General features: G+C 46.4%; 1 long non-coding RNA gene across 1 annotated transcript; it reads left to right on the top strand.

The window, feature by feature from the left end:
* The first annotated feature begins 2,707 nt into the window (after positions 1 to 2,707).
* LOC120680063 lies at positions 2,708 to 4,809 on the top strand. Its single transcript, XR_005677456.1, has 2 exons — positions 2,708 to 3,795; positions 4,465 to 4,809. It is a non-coding gene; the product is annotated as an uncharacterized LOC120680063 (long non-coding RNA).
* Positions 4,810 to 19,592: the final 14,783 nt, after the last annotated feature.

Here is a 19,592-nt window from a genome sequence, read left to right as displayed (position 1 = left end):
TAATACTTCAAATATTAAAAATTTCTTTTTAAAAATTCAAAATGCAAAGTGATCTAAACAAAGTCTATGACTCTATCCTTTCCAAGCCGGCACATGTAGGATCCTGTGTGGCAGGGCCACGTTTGCCAGGGGCCTGATCGGTTCTCTGCTGCCGGTAGCCTAGCTCGCGCTAGCCATGCAGGCCCGTGCTGGCCAGGTTTACAAGGTACAACGTCGAGTTCTTTGATTCACGTTTCCCCGCACCTAGGCTATCCAGAGCAACTGATAGGTTACACGCTTAACTAGCTTGACCAGCCACTTTTATTGGTAAGGAAACTGCCACCACGCTCGCTCCTGCATCACGGCAGCCAAGCTAAATGTGTGCGATCAATTTTCACGTTCCTCTGGAGCCAGGCTCGTGGAAGACTTTTGCACCGCAGAAGCCAGACTCACTATCTCATGCAGGTATCAAACAGGCTTAAATTGCACCGCGTGAGCACGGCGTCCATGTGTGCTTTGTGGCGGCGCACAAGCTGCATATGGCGTGAACACGGCCGGGCAGCTCGCGGTTCATGACAAGTTCATAAGAGCAAGACCAATAGTCCCAGCCGGCTGCCGGCTGGGAACACATGCTCACCCAGGTCGCAGCGCGCCCATTCAATACGTTGCAGTGAGAGCGCAAGCGTTTTCACCGGCTCCCAGTGGGCGGTTTGGCAGACGCCCGCTCGCGCTCTCTCTCTCCTCCCCATATCGGATCCCAGCCGGCTCTCAATCTCTTGTTATACTTGCTCTAACACCACCCCAGGCGACGTTGAGGCCAAGGGCATGATTGGTTGCCCGCGCCTACCCTCAGCCAGGCTCTCTGCATATAGGGGTGCTAATGGGTGCCCCTCCAACCATCTCTAGTTCAAAATTTTGTACTAATTCTCCAAAACTATATCTCAATTTGGAAAATTAGTACAAAATTTTAAATTAAAGAGGGTTGAAGATGTACATAAGAATCACCCATTTGCACCCCTATCTGCATACGAGAAGAGACCTTTGTTTGGTTGGCGTAGCTGCAGGGCCAGGCTCTGAACATGCAAGGAACGCCCCGAGGCCAAGCTCTGGAGGAACGCTAGAATCGAGCGTATCCCGCAAGCCAGGCTCGTGCGGTGCGCTGCGAGCGCGCATGGACGAGCGTGCTGAGAGAAAAAGCGAATCAGCTCCAACAGATGCGGGCAACCAATCATCGTTTCTTTCGCGCAGACATCAATCAAATAGAAGAGTGCTGCATCCGGCAGACCTGGCTGGCACAGGCCTGGATGGACGGTGTGAGCCAGGCCGTGGAAAGATGTGAACCAATGAGGCCCCAAATTTGTGCTATCTTACTATTATCTTACTATGAGTGTGTTTAAATCATTTTGCATTTTACATTTTTGTGTTTTTGGAAAGGAATCTTTAATATTTGAAGTATTAAATATAGACTAATCACAAAACTAATTACAGATCTTGTCTGTAAACTACGAGACGAATCTAATGAGCCTAATTAATCCATCATTAGAGCATGTTTACTGTAGCAATTTAGTGTCTAATCACATCATAATTAGGCTCATTAGATTCGTCTCGCGATTTACAGTCCATTTGTGTAATACGATTTATTTTTTTTACTACATTTAATACATCATGCAAACGATTTACAAAATTTTTGTATTTTATGTTTTGAGATCCAAACAAAGCCTATCTCTAAAATATTATTATCTTATTTTAAATATATTTATTTGTTCCGAAACAATTTCTATTTTTAGAATATTTTTATTTTATTTTATTTTTAACTTGTGCAATAGTACGGAGTAGGTTCTAGTGGCACAGGTGCACACCAGATTTTCGGATCGGAGCTCATCGTGTGTGTACTACTCCTAGCTACTACTGTAGTAGAGTAGCTAGCTGCTGTGTGAGCTGCATGTGCACGCGCGACTAGGCTCTGATTCCGGCGGCATGCATGGCTCGTGCAGCCCTCTGTTTGGAGGCGAAACAGTGTGCGGTCGCGCCGGCTGCACGCCGGAGTCGCCGGACTGGTCATCATTCTGCCTGCCAGCCAGGTGCATCCTTTTCCAAGTCGGCGCATGTGGCAGGGCTACCTTTGCCAGGGCATGGCGTCCATGCGCGCTCTGTGGCGGCGCACGCTGCATATGGCGTGAGCACAGGCAGGCAGCTCGCGGTTAATGACACCACCACCCCCGTGGCGACGTCGAGCGCTCTCAGCACGCGTAGTACTCCACAAGCTCGCCGAGGGACTCGGGTCCGCGTTCTCCAGCATCGAGGTGCTCGAACTGGACCCACCTCGCAGCCATATGCTGATGTGCCCGAACATGTCGCACATGAACCTGCACGAGAAAGAGAACGCCAGTACGCCACTGCTTCTCTGCAACCCGCAGAACGCGGAACAGGTTGCTTCTCTGCAACCTGTGGTGTAGGAACACTACGGTGTCCTTTGCCGACTTTTTTCAAAAGTTCCTATCACATCAAAAAGAATCTTACTATTTTATAATATTAAATAAAATCTGTTTATAAATGTTTTTTGACAGCTGAGTACTTTTTCGCAAGACGAATCTAATGAGCCTAATTAATTCATAATCTGCTACAGTGATGCTACAGTAACCATTCGGTAAACACAGGCACACAACAAAACGCGACCGTCTGAAGCACGCGGCATTGCTGGCCTGCTGCTAGGTGTGTAGCTTGAGAAAGCTGTATCCGTGCACCGCGGAGTGGCCTAGGCGCCAGCAAGGTGGACGCCCGCCGCCGTGTCCTCGAGTCCGTCGACGACCGCGTCGGCGGGGTGGTCCGTGCAGATGACGTCCTACACGGTGACTCACACTTTCTGCCTCACGGGCGAGCGGCTGCGGGATTCGCTGCCGCGGAAGGCTGGGATCGGCGAGGTCATCGACACTGCGCTCCACGCCGCGGCTCCCCGACGGTTGCCTGCCTCTTCTCCCTTGTCCCGCAAATACCGCGCGCTCTATTTCCCAGGCACCGCGGGGCCCCAGCCCCAGCCCCGGCCGCGCCGGCGCCGACCGTCCCCGTCCCTAACCGCCGTCGCCACAGCGCCGAACGTCCCCGGTTGCCGCCGCGCACGCCTACGTCCGCGCCGGCACCGCCCGTCCCCCACGCGCCATGGCTCGCCACCGCGCAGCCGCTACCATGGCAGCTCTGTAACGAGTCGGCCGGCAACTACACAGAGAGCAGCGCCTAGCAGGCCAAATCCGCCGCCTCGCAGCCGCGCGTCCTCGTCTCCAGCGCTCTTCGCCGCCGCGCCCACGCCCTCGCGCTCTGCAGCGGCGCGATCCTCGCGGTTTCGTCGCTGGCCAATTATCCTGGTGTTTAATCGGTCCATGGCGCCGTCGCGCGCCAGGTGTTCGTTGTTTTGCCTACGACATGGATAGGCGGCTCTTGCTATTTTTTTACAGATAAAGGCTGCATCTTTCTTGCCCCTCCAGCAATTATTTTGTGATTGGTCGCTTTCATTGCCGAGGAAATTATAAGCTTCTATCAACTGTATAGAACACATTGCAATCGGGGAGTACCAAGATAAATGCATTATGTGGACTCTTAGGCTGAATACTGTAGAATGGTTATCAACTTATTAAAGAGTTAAATTGTATCTTCTCATTCGACACTACCTAACTGGAGATTCTGAATGTTGCTGCGTGTACCGTCGTGAACAGTTGATGTTGAGAATCACGCCAGGGACTTCATGGAGGTAGCCAAGAAGCTCCGGTCTTACTTCATCAGCCTGCAGCGTGAGGACCAACAGCAGAAGAGATGCTTCGGAAGGTACGTTCACTTCATCCTCGTCTAACTGAGAGTGGAGTAAAGATGTGTATATCCTATGGGTTATTGGCAAGGGAATGAGGTTTGGGCATGGTGATTGGAGAACTGAAGTCTGATCGGAAACTGTCATCGGAAGTAGTATTCAGATTTTACATGGTTTTATCAGCTCAAAACCAGTCATTCGAAGTTGGCCTATCCTTAGGAATAGCTAACTTAAAAATCACCTATTTCTACTTGCTACAGTCAGTTTGTCACACTTGGCGTGAGCCTTATTAGTATTACAAGACTCTTTGATCCTATGTTGGCGTCATCTCCTTTCTTTTTGTCAGATATGTATGTAACCCAGGAAAATCTTAAACTGAATTTTATGATGCAATAATATTGTTGTATTCTGATATAACTTATGTGCTGAATAGGATATCTATTCCTTTCAAAAAAAAAAGAATAGGACATCTATTAACTCAAAATTAAATAATATATTTGAAGGAACGGAGAGCCTCGCTGAATTCTCACTTCTAGAAAACATGTGGGTGTTCCCACTTCCCAGTGAAATTTCCAAGTACTTGTATTCACCTTTACACATGTATTTTTCATGCAATTGCTTCTATAATAATGCCTTAGTAGAATCATGCCTGCTCATCTTGTTCACATGTTTGGTTTTGCACTACGCAGGAGATTACTACAATGGAGGAAGAACTGAAGACCAAGTCTGAGCTTATTGCCAGGCACAAGAAGCTGATTGAAGGGTGGCAGAAAGAACCGAAGGAGCAACCGTGGAAGCACCTAACTGAGCTCTAAAGAGTGTGAGGAGTGTGATGTCGCAGTTTACCTTGCAATGACCATGAACTGTGTACATCAAGTAGACCACCCATTGTAACATGTTTTTAGGATGCTAACAGTCAGTGGCATTTTAGTTCTCAGTTGCAGAAGGCAGAAACAAAGCCCCCTTATCGATGTTCGATGATGTATTTGCTTATGGACTATGCAGTTGTATTAGGCATGATTTTTGTTTTATTTTGTTGTCTTTGTGTCAAAGATGCATGTTTTCTCTGCTGATTGCTTCAAAGTGTGCTAACACACATGATGACAGTTGAAAAACAATCTAATCGTGTAGTTTTTTGTTTAAATAGAGGCTCGCAGGACTACCTATAAGAAATTAAAAATACATTACTGCAAAATATTGATTTATTTCCTCACTTCTGGACTCACTATAATTTACATTGATATAAATTCTTTCAGTTTAGATAGCATACTCAATGAGATAATGTTGTCATGCAACTTTGCAAATTATACCTGACTAATGTGGAGAGGGCATATGACTGCAAAAAATAGTTACCAATTTATCTTACTTCTTGGAACAATATGGGACTCCATTTGGCCAGTACATATAACAGGATTGCAGACGATATGATCTCTCCTCTCTCTAAACCACATTATTTTTTTTTTCTTGAAATCAATCTCGAATATGCACGCTTTTTGTTTGAGACACTCTAGAACTTGTAGCCTACACTGATTCACTGGAAGTTGCAGTCCATATCATGAAATCTGAAACCTCATCAATCCAGTTTTTTTTTATCGAAAACGTCAAGCTTGCAGCGTTCTACCCTTGCTACCGTTTTCACTGGTTATACCATTCTCACGAGCTACTCCATTCATTCCAAATTGTAAAGCATTCCAACTTTCTTAGAGAATCAAACCATTTGTAGTTTGATCAAAATTATAAAAAATATTAAAAATATTTATAGCACCAAATAGATATAATATGGAAGTTTATTTAATGAAGAATACTAATGACACACTAATTTTTTTAACATATAGATCCTCATGATTGAAAATATTTTAATATGAAGAAGAGAAAATTCAAAAATCGCGCCGATTTTGCGAAAGACTGCCCGTCCACCACTTTTCCAGAAACATCCTTGTCGCACTCGCACCCGATTGCGCCGTGGTGTGGGAGGGCTTGTGCGGTGAGGAAGCCAAAGTGGTGTGGGCAAAGTAGGGCTTGGGCAGTGAATAGCATTTAAGGAACTGATCAAATATGTTGTCTTTACGGTTAGATGAAATTGGAGGTGGTTGACCAGTCAGGCACTGGCGCTAATGAGTGATCTGCCGTACTCAAGATGAATTGGTCCTAGCGATTACTCGTCTAATATATGGAAATTCAATTTGTCTACTTAACATATGCTACTGTCATCTAAATTTATTACCATATTTGCCCCTCTGATTTTTTCCACCGCAAAAATAAATTTTAATCACCAAACTTAATGTATACTTTAAACCATCAAAATCCTTCCTCCAAGTATCATATAAACGGCGCGCCAAGGGCGCGCCCAGACACTAGTAGAAAATGATACGAAGCCGAAGCCAAGGCTTCATACTACATGCATCCCACCCAACACGATCCGTCAGTGGATCACTCTTGGCGGTTGTCAGCGGTGCAAACACAAGTCTACATCACAAACAAAGAAACAAAGAATAAAAAAAAACTCTACCCGGGGAGGAAACGGCCCCACCGTTTTTTCATTAAGAGGAAGTCACACCGGCTTACCCGGGTAGAGAAAACCCCCGAACCTTTGCCCATGCCCGAGAGGGCCAAGCTTCGCGGCGAGCAAAGCGAGGGATTTTTTTTACCCCAACAACCGGAAATTCGATTCTGATGAGAATTGAACTCAAGACCTGTTGGGGCGCGAAGCTACCGGACCGAACTAGCAAACTGGTCGCCTGGCCTTTGGCAAGAAACAAAGAATATACCGTGTACTTCTAGTCAATAGTATTCTTGGAGTATCATAGCTCAGAGAAGCATGAAGCAACCACACCACAGAGACTGACAGACATCAAAAAAAAAAGCACCTCGCTTGGTCTCCGAAAACAGACACCAAAAAAAAAATAGCACCTCGCTTGGTCTCCGAAAATTCAAAGATAATGCAAGCCAGATTCTGTTCATCTCTAATTGATCATTTAGCCCAAACAAATTAGATTACACTGATGGTGACACACATGTGATGCTTGGGTTTGGGCGAACGCGCGTCCCCATCGCCCGCCGGCGGACTCATTCCCCCCATGGCCTTGCTAATTCACACAACTAACGGCGAGATTACCCTGATGCCCAACCGCATTGGTTCGGTGTAACCAAATGGGTTAGGTTTACAGGGTTTGGCAAAGATACTCTGCGTGATCCGCCGGAGCTAGAGGATTTGCTCCGGGTGCGCTCTGCCTCGCTCTGTAGCTAGCGTGGACCGGTGCCGGGCGATCGTGGGAATCGATCGGAGATTTTTCTGCCCTTGTGGCAATGAGTGATCTCGGTCGCCGGATTCTGTTCTGTCCAATGATTTTTGGATGGAGCCAGTACTAAACAAGCAATTCGATTCTCGACTTTAAGTTTGTTAACTATTTGGAACAGAGTTAAGCAATTTTGGTAGGACACATTACTGCTGCAATACCTGTTACACAATAGTATATTCTCACAGAGTTTCTGCAGTTTTAGGGTGCTATATATGTACGAGGCTTCATGTATATACACAGACCACTTGGGCGACCGACTGGTGGACTGGACTTTGATAGGAACAATCAGCCAGCATGCTCTGACGTGACATTTCCATGATACTCCACGTGAAAACAGCGACTGAATTCAGAAAATGCTTTTCGTTTTCAGGGGATTGCAAATGAAGTCGGTCACACTGTGTTCATACACATCTCGCCATTTTTTTTGGTAGCTTCTGATATCGGTACAGGTGTGTGCTGAGCTGAAACAGTCCCTCTCTGAAAATTAAGAACAAGCATAAGCAAATGCCTCTGTCGTCGTCGTCAGCCAGCAGTCTGCGTCCAACATTGCACCAATTAAGGTGCTTAGATTGCGTGTTGCACGTCGTACTAAATACTCATATTAGTACGTTTGTACACACAAGTGTTGATCGATGGATGCTTCGCTTTTGCATCCATCTGGCCTTGGTGGGTGGGTCTCAGGTGACCTAGTTGGTTCTCTAACCTCCAAACAAATTCAATTTAAATAAGTTCTGGAGCCTAAATTTCAAATACAAGTCCAAATAGATTTTACATTCTTTCAAGGACAACCTGCCTTTAAAATTAGTTTATTGTGATCATCTTGCAAAGCTAAATGCGACACGATACACGGTTCCGAATGGGAGAGAGCACGGCGGACGGACCATTGGCCCTGTGGTAAAGCCCCCGTGTGGGCGGCAGCCAGCGGAGGTTTGAACCCCGCATCACACCTACTTTGAATTTTTTTTCGAATTTTCTTCATGAGGAGCTTCAAACGCCTGTGAACCACAATGGGATGATATGCCCGTAATTTTGCACTCAATAGGTGTGTGTGCATAAGTTGTAGTTTCTAATTAGATAGAGAGTGTGTGTGGTATGTGTTCAGATACTACAACTTATACCGAGATGAGTTTTTTTCTTTTTGCAGACTCTGTTTAGAGATAAAGCAGTGTGAGGTCGGGAATGCCACCATGATTTAGCAGGTGTCCCAACTCCCAAATAAATATGCTATTAGTCTTTCTGGCTCTGTCATTTTGAAGGGAGCAAGAGGTTCTAGTTCACCCTCCTCCCTCTTGGTCCGGTCTAAATGATGAAACCTCTTGACCAACAATTTTTATAAATTATAAAAAAAATCACGGTGAATCTAAGCTTTAATTGATAGCCAAACTTTAAAATTATTTACAAGTGAAAACCATGGAACTACATGTGTTTGAATAGGATCTCACACACCATAGCTGGCAAATTCAATTTGCAACCAGTCCTTTTTCCATTATAATTGACGCCGGGACGCAGTGACACACACACGCACACCATAGATCAATTAGTCGGTCCGGCGTATTTTCGCTTCACCCCCGCCTTTTAGCGTTTATCACAATTCTACCCTACTCAATACACGCGGACTGACCCAGACGAATTGGTTCACCGCAGCTTAGCAAGCTTCCAACTCCGGCGGGCCGGAGTCACGGTCGGGCGGGGGGGGGGGGGGGGGGGGGGTGGCGCCTGCCTCAGCACGCATAGTACGAGCTCGTCGAGGCACTCGGGCTGCGCGATGCCGCCGTCGTCCTCGCCAGGCGATGCGGCTGGACGAGTGCCACCTCCTCATCATGCACCGCAGCTTCCCCAGCCCTCCCTTCGCCATCCGCCCCCCCGCCGGCTCTCTCTTCGATGTGGTGCGCTCGCAACTCGTCAGCTATGATACGCGGATACTTCATAAAACTCAGTACCGGTATCGGATACCCGTGCTCCACGGATATTCTCGGATATATATCCCATAAGTATCGGACTATTTAGGTATTTTTCAAATAATAAAAATAAATCGAATACTCATGATCTGTGGATACTTGTCCGATACCTTCAAACCCTAACAACACCACTCAATCGCTTCGTATAAAGGTCCTCCGTTCAGCTGTGCCACCATCTCATCCCCACTCGCGCAGCCGCAGGCCCGCAGCAGCCTCGCACGGCTCGCGCGGCCGCTAGAGACGGAGAGGATGAGCCGCAGCCTCCGGAGAGGTTGAGGAGGAGCCGCGGCCGCCAGAGTTGGCCGCTACACAGAGAAAGAAAGGGAGTGCCGGAGGTTGGGGAAGAAGATGACCGACATCCATTCATGGAACAGACGAACAGGTAAGAGAAGGTTGTTCTTTTTTTCTTTACCCCTTCTCTTTTCTAATAATTATAGAATATATGAATATATGAGTTTATGACGCATTATAGTCCCTGGAACTTCTATTTTCTCACATTCTAGTTGCTGAAATTTTTATTTATTTTTATTATATATATATATATATTGGCGTATCCCCGTATCTTTGTTTTTGAAAAAATGACGTATCGGAGTATCCCCGTATCGTGTGCCGGTATCGGGACAACATAGCTCGTCAGGAAGTGGCGGTTTCCTGGAGGGGAAAGAAGCAATCGAGGAGGACGGTGATGGCTGTGATTCTGTGAAGGGAAGGCAGGGGAGGCGACGGCCGGGGGTGCTTAGAGCAGGTATTATATTATGGTCGCCGGTTTGCCGGCTGGGTCCGACGTGGTGGAGAGAGAAGGCGACTCGCGATGCGCCCGCGGCAGCCGGCTGAGAAGCACTCCGTGCGCCTGCTATTGGTGGAGCTGGCTGCTGGGACTTAAATTTGGCGGGCCCTGCCACCATCGCAGCACTTCTTCTCGCCAGCAAGCGGGCGCGACCATAAAACTTGCTCTTAAATTGCCAGGAGGAGCCGGAGAGAGGGCGTGGGGCCCGCATGTCGGCGGGAGATCGATCGAGAGCCAGAGGCCAGAGCCAGCAGCTTGCCAGCTGGGCAAGCCCCCGCCGTCTTCTCCCCTGCTTCGTCTGCCATGCCCGGAGCACAGCGCGGGGCTGTGGCTGGCTGGCTCCTTTCTGGCGCTCCAGCTAGCGTTTGATTCAAACTGCGTCCAAAAAATTACTGCGACATGCGACGAAACATCTTCGGCCTGCTCTGCTGCTGCTGTACCTGCAGGAGAGGAGAGGAAGAAGACGAAGAGGCAGAGCTCAGCTGCCACTCTGCAGATCTGTAGAGCGAGCGGCTTCCCCGTTGGCTCGTAGCACATGTTTAGTTTTCAAAAAATTTCAAAATTCTCTATCACATCGAATTTTTGGACACATACATGAAACATTAAATGTAGTTGAAAAATAACTAATTACACAATTTAGCTGTAAATAATGAGATGAATCTTTTGAGTCTAATTAGTCAATAATTAGACACTAATCTATCTATTATTTTATTATTTGGCCAACAAACGGAGCCTCCACGTTCGCTCTCAAGGTCTACAAATTACCACGTTAATCGGAGAAAATTAGAAAAATAAAAATTACCCACCACTGCCATTATAATAAAAATTAGTCTAAAATACCCCTGTGTCTAATTAAAAATCACCCACCAATGCCATTATAAAAAAAATAAATATGAAATACCATTTAGCTATGTATCAGTTACAAACATATACTATTAATAAAAACTAAAGCTAACAACAATCAATAAAAATAAAACGAAAATAAGAATAAATATATGCATAATATTATTAAAGCTCAACAAATTAAATTGTTATTATAGGTAGATCATATTGGAATTGTTTTAACCAACAACAAGATATAATTTATGATAATGAACATGTTGATGTGTGGTAAAAAAAAATAGTATAATTTTTAAGTAGGATACAATGACATGCGAATTTTTAAATTTTTAATACTAACCGCGCAAATGCGCAGGCTGTATATCTAGTTATCAAATAAAAACGAAAGTACTATAATTTCAAAACCCAAAAATTTTCGTGAACAAAACAGGGCCCCAACGTGCAACCTGCCACTTGCGATGTGGGCGTGCAGCTAGGTTGTGCACAAGCTGGAATGCTGGTACGCTGCAAAACGCCATGGATCAGCTGGAGCAGTTGGGGTGTGTTTAGTTGGTGAAAAAGTTTGGGTTTGAGTACTGTAGCACGTTTCGTTATTATTTGATAATTAATGTTCAATCATGAATTAATTAACGTCATTAGATTCATCTCGTGGGAATCAGTCAGACTGTGTAATTAATTATTTCTTTTAACTACATTTAGTATTTCATGCATGTGTCTAAAAATTTAATATGACGGATACTGTAGAAAAAAATTTAGAAACTAAACGGGCCTCGGTATCCTGTAAAAAGAAGTACCGTCACTGGCAATAATATCATACACTAGGCAAAATAATCGAAACCCCCACCCCCCGCAGTTTTTTTCCGAGCAGTTAAGGGCAGGTGCTCTGGCTATTTCATTAGAGTATCTCCAGCAATAGCCCTCAAATCACAACCCTCATATAGTTTTTTGGGGCTGGTCCCTATCTCATACCCTCCAAATAATGCATCTAACTCCAGCAGAAGCCTTTATATTTGAGCCCTCATCCAAGTCTAGATGGGCTGTTGAGTGAGGCCCACGGATGGAGGGCTCCCTAGAGACCCCTCAGGCCTAGGGGGTGGAGGGGGAGATTTGGAGGCCTCCCTAGTTTAGGCTGTCCGCACCGGTATCTGTAAATGGATCTGTAAACAACATAGAGTACAAACATAGAGATTTTTTTTGCTACAGCGGCCACTCCAAATGCTCTGTATCATTGCGGACGGGGCGTAAGCACGCGATTTCCAGCGCGGTACGGGCGGAACGCAATACTCTGTGCACGGGCCCCCTTCGTCCTTCGCGCCCATCCCCAACCGCCCAGCTCAGCGCCGCACGCCCGCCCGCCACGGCTCGCCCTGCTCCGCCCTGCCCTGTGCTCTAGCGCCACTCGCCGCCGGCGCCCCTGCCTCCCGCCCTGCTCCCCGCTGCACGCCCGCACGCCACCGCGGCCTCTACTCCGGTCGAGCTCGGCGCGCCACCGCGGGAGGAGGGAGGACGACCGCCGGGAGCCATCCGCGGCCGGCGCGCGCGCCTGAGCTCGAGCTCCGCTGCCCGTCAGACTCGCGAGGCCTGCTGCGGGCACCCGCCCCCTGCTCCGCCTGCCCGCAGCCCCGCGGGCTGCTTCGGCCGCGCGCGCTCCGCAGCAGCTCCTTCCTCCCACTGCGGCTGGAGCATGGAGCTGTTGTAGCCGCCCGCGCGAGGCTCCACGCCGCGCCGTCCGCTTGAGGGCCTCCGAGGGCCATGGCCGCTGCGGCGCCGGGCCGCCGAGCTCGATGGATGGAGGAGAGAGAGGGGGGGTTGGACGGGCAGATGGATGGAGGGGGGTTGGACGCCGCGGGAGGGGAGCGCCGAGCTCGAGTGCCGCGGGATTGGCCACGGACTGCCGGAGCGTGGAATGGCCGGAGCTCCGGGGAGGGCTGCGCCGGCGAGGGAGGCCGGAGGAGGGCCGCCACCTGGGGCAGAGGGAGAGGGGCTCGTGCAGGCCCGCCGCCGTCGCCGCCATGGTCCCACGCAGGCCTCCACCTGGATTCGACGAGGGAGAGAGGGTGGAGGAGCCGCCGCCCCAGATCCGGCCGAGCTCAACGCGGCCGACGGCGAGGCCGGCGGAGCTCGCGGCCGAGGGAGGAGTTTAGGAGTGCTGGTGAGGGAGAAGAAGGGGGCGGCGTGGGGAGGGAGGAGGGAGGGGCCTGTGGGGAAGAACCTGGGGGCGGCGTGAGAGGGAGGTGGCGTCGGTGGTGGGGTCGTGGGGTATAAAAAATTCTGATATGCGGGTCCCGCGGATGGTAGTTGATATAGAGAAGAGATATAGAGAATGAATGAGCGCGGAGAAACTGGATATAGAGAAGAGAATCTTGATGACCAGGACAGAATATTCTTTTTAGAGAGTGAATTTGGAGTACCACGAGTGCGGATAGCCTTAGGGACTCAAGTAGAGGGCCTGCTGGAGTTGTTTTTTTTTTATTTCACCCTTCAAATTTGGGGTAGGGGGTTTAATAGAGGGTCTGCTGAAGTTGGTCTTAGTAGAATGGAAGGATTCGAGTTGTGCTGCCAAATGGAAGACATATTTGCGCGCTGATTCTTTTTACCAGTATCCTGGAATTATTTGCAAGCCAAGTGAAAATGTTAAAAGAAAACTCGGAAGACCTATTCAAGATATTTATTATTTCAAAAATATCCAAGACTCTGGCACAGTATTCCCGAAATGGTGGTGCCAAGAAAAGGGTGAAGATAGCGATATTGATCAGAACTGCTATAAAAGAAGAGAAATTCCAGGGAAACCTTGATACTACATGCATGCAACACGGCACCATCCATCATTTGAACTCTCGGCGGTTGTGACTAATGCAAACATAAGTCTAGGCTATAGTAGCATCTTTAGTCAAGGATATTCTATAATAGCAGCATGTACCGACCACGCAAGCATAGAGCACCTAGCTATCTAGGTCTGTACTCTAACGATCACAACTAAAGATAATGCATGACAAATTCTACTCATTTCTGATTGATCAAACAAACAAAGGAAACTAGATCACTGATACTGACAGACATGTGCTTGGGGGTTGGGTGAGCGTCCACATCTCCGGCCGGCGGCTAACTCATTCCCATGCTGGTCTCGTTAAAATTCAGGCTCAGGCCGATAATAATCGCATTGGTTTCCAGTAAAGAAATGGGTTAGGTCCGGAGGTTTCTGCTGTCAAGTAAAGCCTGCTTGATCCGCCGCGGCTACAGGATTTGATTCGGATGCGCTCTGCCTTGTTCTGTAGCTAGAGTAGATCAGTGCAGGATGATCGCGCGAATCGTTGGGAGATCTCTGCATGCCCTTGCTGCAATGAGTGATGTGATCCCCATCGGCGGATTCTCTCTAAACTCCAATGATTTGGTACACGATCGAGTATAAATTTGGTAGGACGGCCCATACGGCGGCAAGGCCTCACACAGCACAACTCTTACAAAAGTTCACGGTGCTCTCATCAGGCTCTCACACGTTTGATGCATACACACACCATCTGGCTGCACTGCTCTGAACATTGATTGGAACGATCTTGCAGCATTGCTCTGACGTGACGTTTCCATGATCCTCCACGTGAAAACAGTGACGGAATTCAGAAAATGTTTTTTTCCAGGAACTTGCAAACTGAAGCACTGTGTGGTGTCTGGTGTGTTCTAATATTGCTAATTCGCTACAGCTGTGCTGAGCTGAAACATCAGCAGTCCCTCTCTGAAAATTGTAACGACCATAAACTAATAAATGTATACCACGATGAACGTATCTGTCAGTCGAACGTCGTTAGTCGATCGGTCTGCGTCCGAGCTATAGATTGCGCCAATTAAGGTGCTTAGATTGCGTGTTGCAGGTTGTGTCGGTCTCCTGAATGATTTATGGCCTTTCATTGTACTAGCAATGCATGCTAATATTAGTAAATTTTAACACAATTTTGTCCTAATCTATGCTGATCAATGGTGGTTTTGCCTTTGTATCCATCTGTCCCTAGACATGGATGTATGGTAGTTGGCTCTCTGACCTCCTGACCCAAGTTTAAATAATAAGCTCTTAAAGTCCAAATGGATTTCATATAATTTTTCAGGGCGGACTTCCTTTGATTGTTATGTTTATTTTTTTTAAAAAAAGACAAGTGCAGGACACCGATACAATTCAGATGCGGATGTCAAGTAGCGCATATATATATAATATAAAAATAGAGGGATGCATGGCCACAGAGTACCTTACTCGAATGCACGCATCAGTCTACTTTAATCAGAGCAACTACTGCTAATAATTTGAAGTCTCCTTTGATTTTCCTTGCAAGAATCAAGGGAGCCAACCACAAGATTGGCCAAAGGAAGCAACAAAGGCAAAAGGGCACCACTCCATTTGCCTTACTGTATGTCCATCTTCCAATTCTTCTTGTATATATCTTCTCCTCATCTCTGCCCAACTAATGATTTACATAGGCATGCATCCAACAGTGCCCTTTTTAGATTCTTCTCTCTAACCTCCAACCCAAATTTTTAAGCTATATGCTTGAGGTCCACACACTAATCAAAGGTTATGACTTGAAGGGGGGGGGGGGGGGGGGGGGGGGGGGGGGTAAGGGTAATTAACCGGTTAAGTTTGAAATATTAGGTCATATCTGCCAACTAGCAGTAGGGCTTTGGCCTCACTACTACAGAACAGGCGATTTGTCCCGGTTTGGAAACCCTTTTTGTCACAGTTTTCCAACCGGGAACGCCAGGCTGCCCTTTTGTCCCGGGTCTGGCAACCGAGACAAAAAGCACCCTTTTGTCCCGGTTGGTGTTACCAATCGGGACAAAAGGTCCATTTTTTTCCTGTTTCTTTTTTCTCAATTCTTTTTCTATTTCAATTATACTTTTGCATTTCAATTAAACTTATGTATTGGAATTCAGTGTGTAAGATCTCCACTAATATATACATATATATAGTTACTTATATAATATTTGTCCTAGATAGTTTCCATATATAAACATATATATACACACATATATATTATTGGAGGGCTTGAATATATAATACATACATACTCATAAATAGAAATATAATACATACACACACATATATATTTACATAGGTATATTTGTTATTAATTATATATATACGCGTATATTATCATATTTGCTGCGATTGTCAATGTAAAATTGTCCATCATAGTAGAATTCACCTTTTGGATCGAGGACTTGCTCAACAATAAATCCGGACAATTGTTCTTGAATCGCTATAATCTTTTCCTCCGGTATGAGTTTATCGCGCATCTCCACGACCTATGGAAAAGAGGGATAATTAATTTTGACTAATTAAAATACGAGTTCAAACATTAACAAGTTTTTTACTTATTTCCTCCTCCCAATTTGCCAAGGCCCTTGGAGGACCTACCAGACCATGGATGTTCTCGCATACATAGTATGCGCATAAATTAGTGCCTTGTTTCTGCCTCATACACTTTAAGAGAGAAGAAATTATCAGGTATTTACATGAATATATAATAAAACTAATGAAACGTGCAACGAATCATCCAAGTGCATACCGCAAAATCTGTCTTGATCTTCAATTTCTCGTCCAATTTGCCTAGATGATTTTTAGCGACTTGTTTCCAAACCCTGTGCATGATTAGAACAATTATAGTCAAGTAATAAAGTGATTCAAAGTATCGGTCATCGATGGAGTAATGGTAGAATTACTTTTTCATCATGTTAAGAAGATCACTGTATTGTTTTGGAGGTCTCCTTAATGAGTCCATAACCACTATCATGCTAATATTGACAAGTATGAGCATTAGGACCCAGTGTTGACTGCAAGATCATACGGAATAGTTAAGATTTAAACAATTCGATGATACAAAATAGAAAGAGTTAGACGGAAGGAATCACTCACGCAAAGTTGTAAGGAAATAATATCATTTGCTTGTTGTGATGAACGCTTATGTACTTGAACAAGTTTTGGAATATCTCATCGGAATTGTCATGTAGAAGCCTCCAATTACAAGTAATTGGGTCGATGAAGCCGAGGTGAGAGTATCCCTTTCTCCTGCAAGTTTGTATCTCCATTCTACATGATACCGAATAAGTCAAGGGATCAGTATGTTGAAATCATGCAAAACAATACGTAAGGAGAGTAAAATACTTACGGAACCCACAAGCCGACCATAGAGATGTCGAGGTCCTCCTGATGGAATAGTTGGTAAACTTCTTCCCAGTTTATCCATATAATGGCCTCCCCCCGTAAGAAATTGTCATCTTTAATCTTTGCGCCCTGCATGAAGATGCAATCGGCCAACGCACGCATGTAGTGCTGGTGCAGCTTATACATTTGCGTTGGAAGTACGGACACTACTTTGGGGGGTACAAGAGATTTGCCCAGCTCATACGTCCATTTGACGACCATATCGGCCTTTGGAATATCTTCTCCCCCTGCAATCTGAGCCGCCGTCAGATTTGCTTCTTTCAAAAATGTAACAAAGTCTTGTTGTTGCGTCGTCTGTCCCACTACGAGAGGCTCTATTGACTGTTTCTTTTGGGCTCCGAGCTGTGGAACGTCGGACGACGACGACTTTGATTGTCTCTTCTTTTTCTTAGTAGTTTTGATAATTGTGCGGTCATAGTCAGAAGGGGGATCTCTCGGAATGAATTTTCTCTTATTTGCTTCGCACATTCCCTTAAAAAATTTCAAATTTTCCGGATTTATCACTTTCTCGGGCTCCGGCTTCGGCTTCGGCTTGAAGTGCTCTTTAACTCTTTCTTGAGTTATCCGATCGCATTCTTCAAGGCTCATGTTCCAGGGTTTAATAGGAGCCTTCTTGGATTTCTTTTCCTTCTTCTTTGGAGGCTCCTTAGCCGGTGCAGCTACCTTCTTTGCCGGCGGCTATTTCTGTTTCTTTGCCGGCGGCGGAGGGGGTGACCAAGGAGGTGACTGTGACGCTTGAGTGTTCATCGGCGCATGAGATGATGGTGATGGAGAATGTGCCGGTGAACCTTGCCGAGACAGTGCTGCCCTTGGGGAGTTTTGCGGAGATGCCGGCCTTGGAGAGGCATGCTGAGATGCCGGTCTTGGTGTTCGATCATCCGAATTTAGGACAATGTAGCGCTTATCCCATAGGATGTAGCCATGAATGGCTTCTACTAGTGTCCTCTCCCCATCACCTCCAGTAATATCAAGCTCGAGCATCTCCCAACCCTGGCACACCTGCTCCACGCCAACTCTTGTCTATCCTGTCGGAATTTGCTGCCTGTGGTTGTGGCAGAACCGCCCGAATTAATCCGGCTCAAGTGCGCTAACCATCACCATAAAGGTAATCCCAGCTAACACGCACTTCAAACGGAGTAATCCGACAGCCCAGTCGGGTAAAGTCCCGATAAAACCACCTGAGCTGCATTCAAAACCCAAAGCTTACATGCAACTCACACGAAGGTGAGTCCAGAGAGTACAACATTTCATAAATACATTACATTACAGAGTCTTAACTTAATTATTACAAACCATGTTCGAACTCTCAGAAAGATACTTGAAGTTCAAATTGAAAGTAGTTCAGAGTTTAACTGCAGCGGAAATAAAGCGAGTTCTAAACGACGATACAAGATGTCATGATGAAGCCCATACATGACATCACTCGGCATTGTCATCGTTGGCCATAGTCGTATCCCACTCCACCGACCAACCAGGAGGTAAAGTACACGGCCAAGTCAAGCTAGCTATCTAATCTTCAAATGTATCACCTGAAAACAAAGTTGAGCCACAAGCAAGGCTGAGTATACTAATACTCAGTAAGGCTTACCCGACTAAGGGTATACTTAGCCCTTAATCTAGACATGCAAGGCTTTTGGCTTGAGGGGTTTGTTTTGCCGAAAAGCAGTAAAGAGTAGATCCTTAATTTCAGGTTTTTAGCTTCCAAATTCTAGTTCAATTAACAATTCTAGGTGAGCATCTATCCAATAGCATACATGGTGGGAAACAATTATCTTTCATCATCCAACCAACCATATTCATCATCATCATCATCATCTTTCACTTCTTACTCTATGTGGCAAAAGGGTTAAACAGTCCCAAACCGTGAGAAGCGGACGATTCGAATTGAATTTGTTAACCTGGCTAGGCAGACCTAACACACACGCATGGGGATCGACGTCTCGCTTCGCCCACGCGACTTTTCCCTTCAATTCCCGCTGCACGGAACAGGCCCACCGCCCTCGACTACAAGAATCCCCGCCACGGTACGACGCCGGGTCATGAGCCTTCTTGCACCCGCATGTGGCCGCATGAGAACAACGTTCAAAGACGGTGGGGAGTATGTTCCGGCCTCGGTGCAATCCAGTACTTAAGCTTACCGATTACCATATTTCTCGGCATGTGGTTAGTACGTTCAAAAGCTTAACCACCACTACCACACACTGCGGCCTTATCATCTTTCACTAAACAGACGGGGTATCACAAGTACTACAACCCCGCCTGTGAACCTTATAGTTGCAGTATGTAGTAAACATTCAACTCCTATAATTCTCGCGAGTGACAGGAAATCACTCGACTTCTACCGAACCATTAGCCTAGCCAACTAGCGACCTACACATACTAGTGTTCAAGCATAGGTACCTAGGATCATGCAGCTAAGGTTCCAAGCAACTCCTGTAAACTTAAATGCACAAGTAGATAGGAATAATAATAAGTTGCATAAATTTAAAATATATAGGACATGCTCCGGGGCTTGCCTTGCTAAGCAAAGTTAGCCTTGGGCTCTTCCGAACTTTGGTTCGGGTCTTCGGCGGCTTCAGTTAGATTAGCTTGGGCTTCACGCTGCTCACTCTCGGACTCCGGCACTAGCTCGTACGTACCGTCGGCGAGAGTAGGCGTATCTATATGAAATGCGCATGCATGAGTTGTGTGACCGTAACAAATTTTATTTACTTCACTATAAAAT

This window comes from Panicum virgatum, chromosome 6N (genome assembly GCF_016808335.1).
Source record: "Panicum virgatum strain AP13 chromosome 6N, P.virgatum_v5, whole genome shotgun sequence".
Classification (NCBI taxonomy): Eukaryota; Viridiplantae; Streptophyta; class Magnoliopsida; order Poales; family Poaceae; genus Panicum; species Panicum virgatum.
The sequence above is the reverse complement of the archived record's forward strand: the minus strand, read 5'-3'. Positions and strand labels throughout refer to the sequence as shown.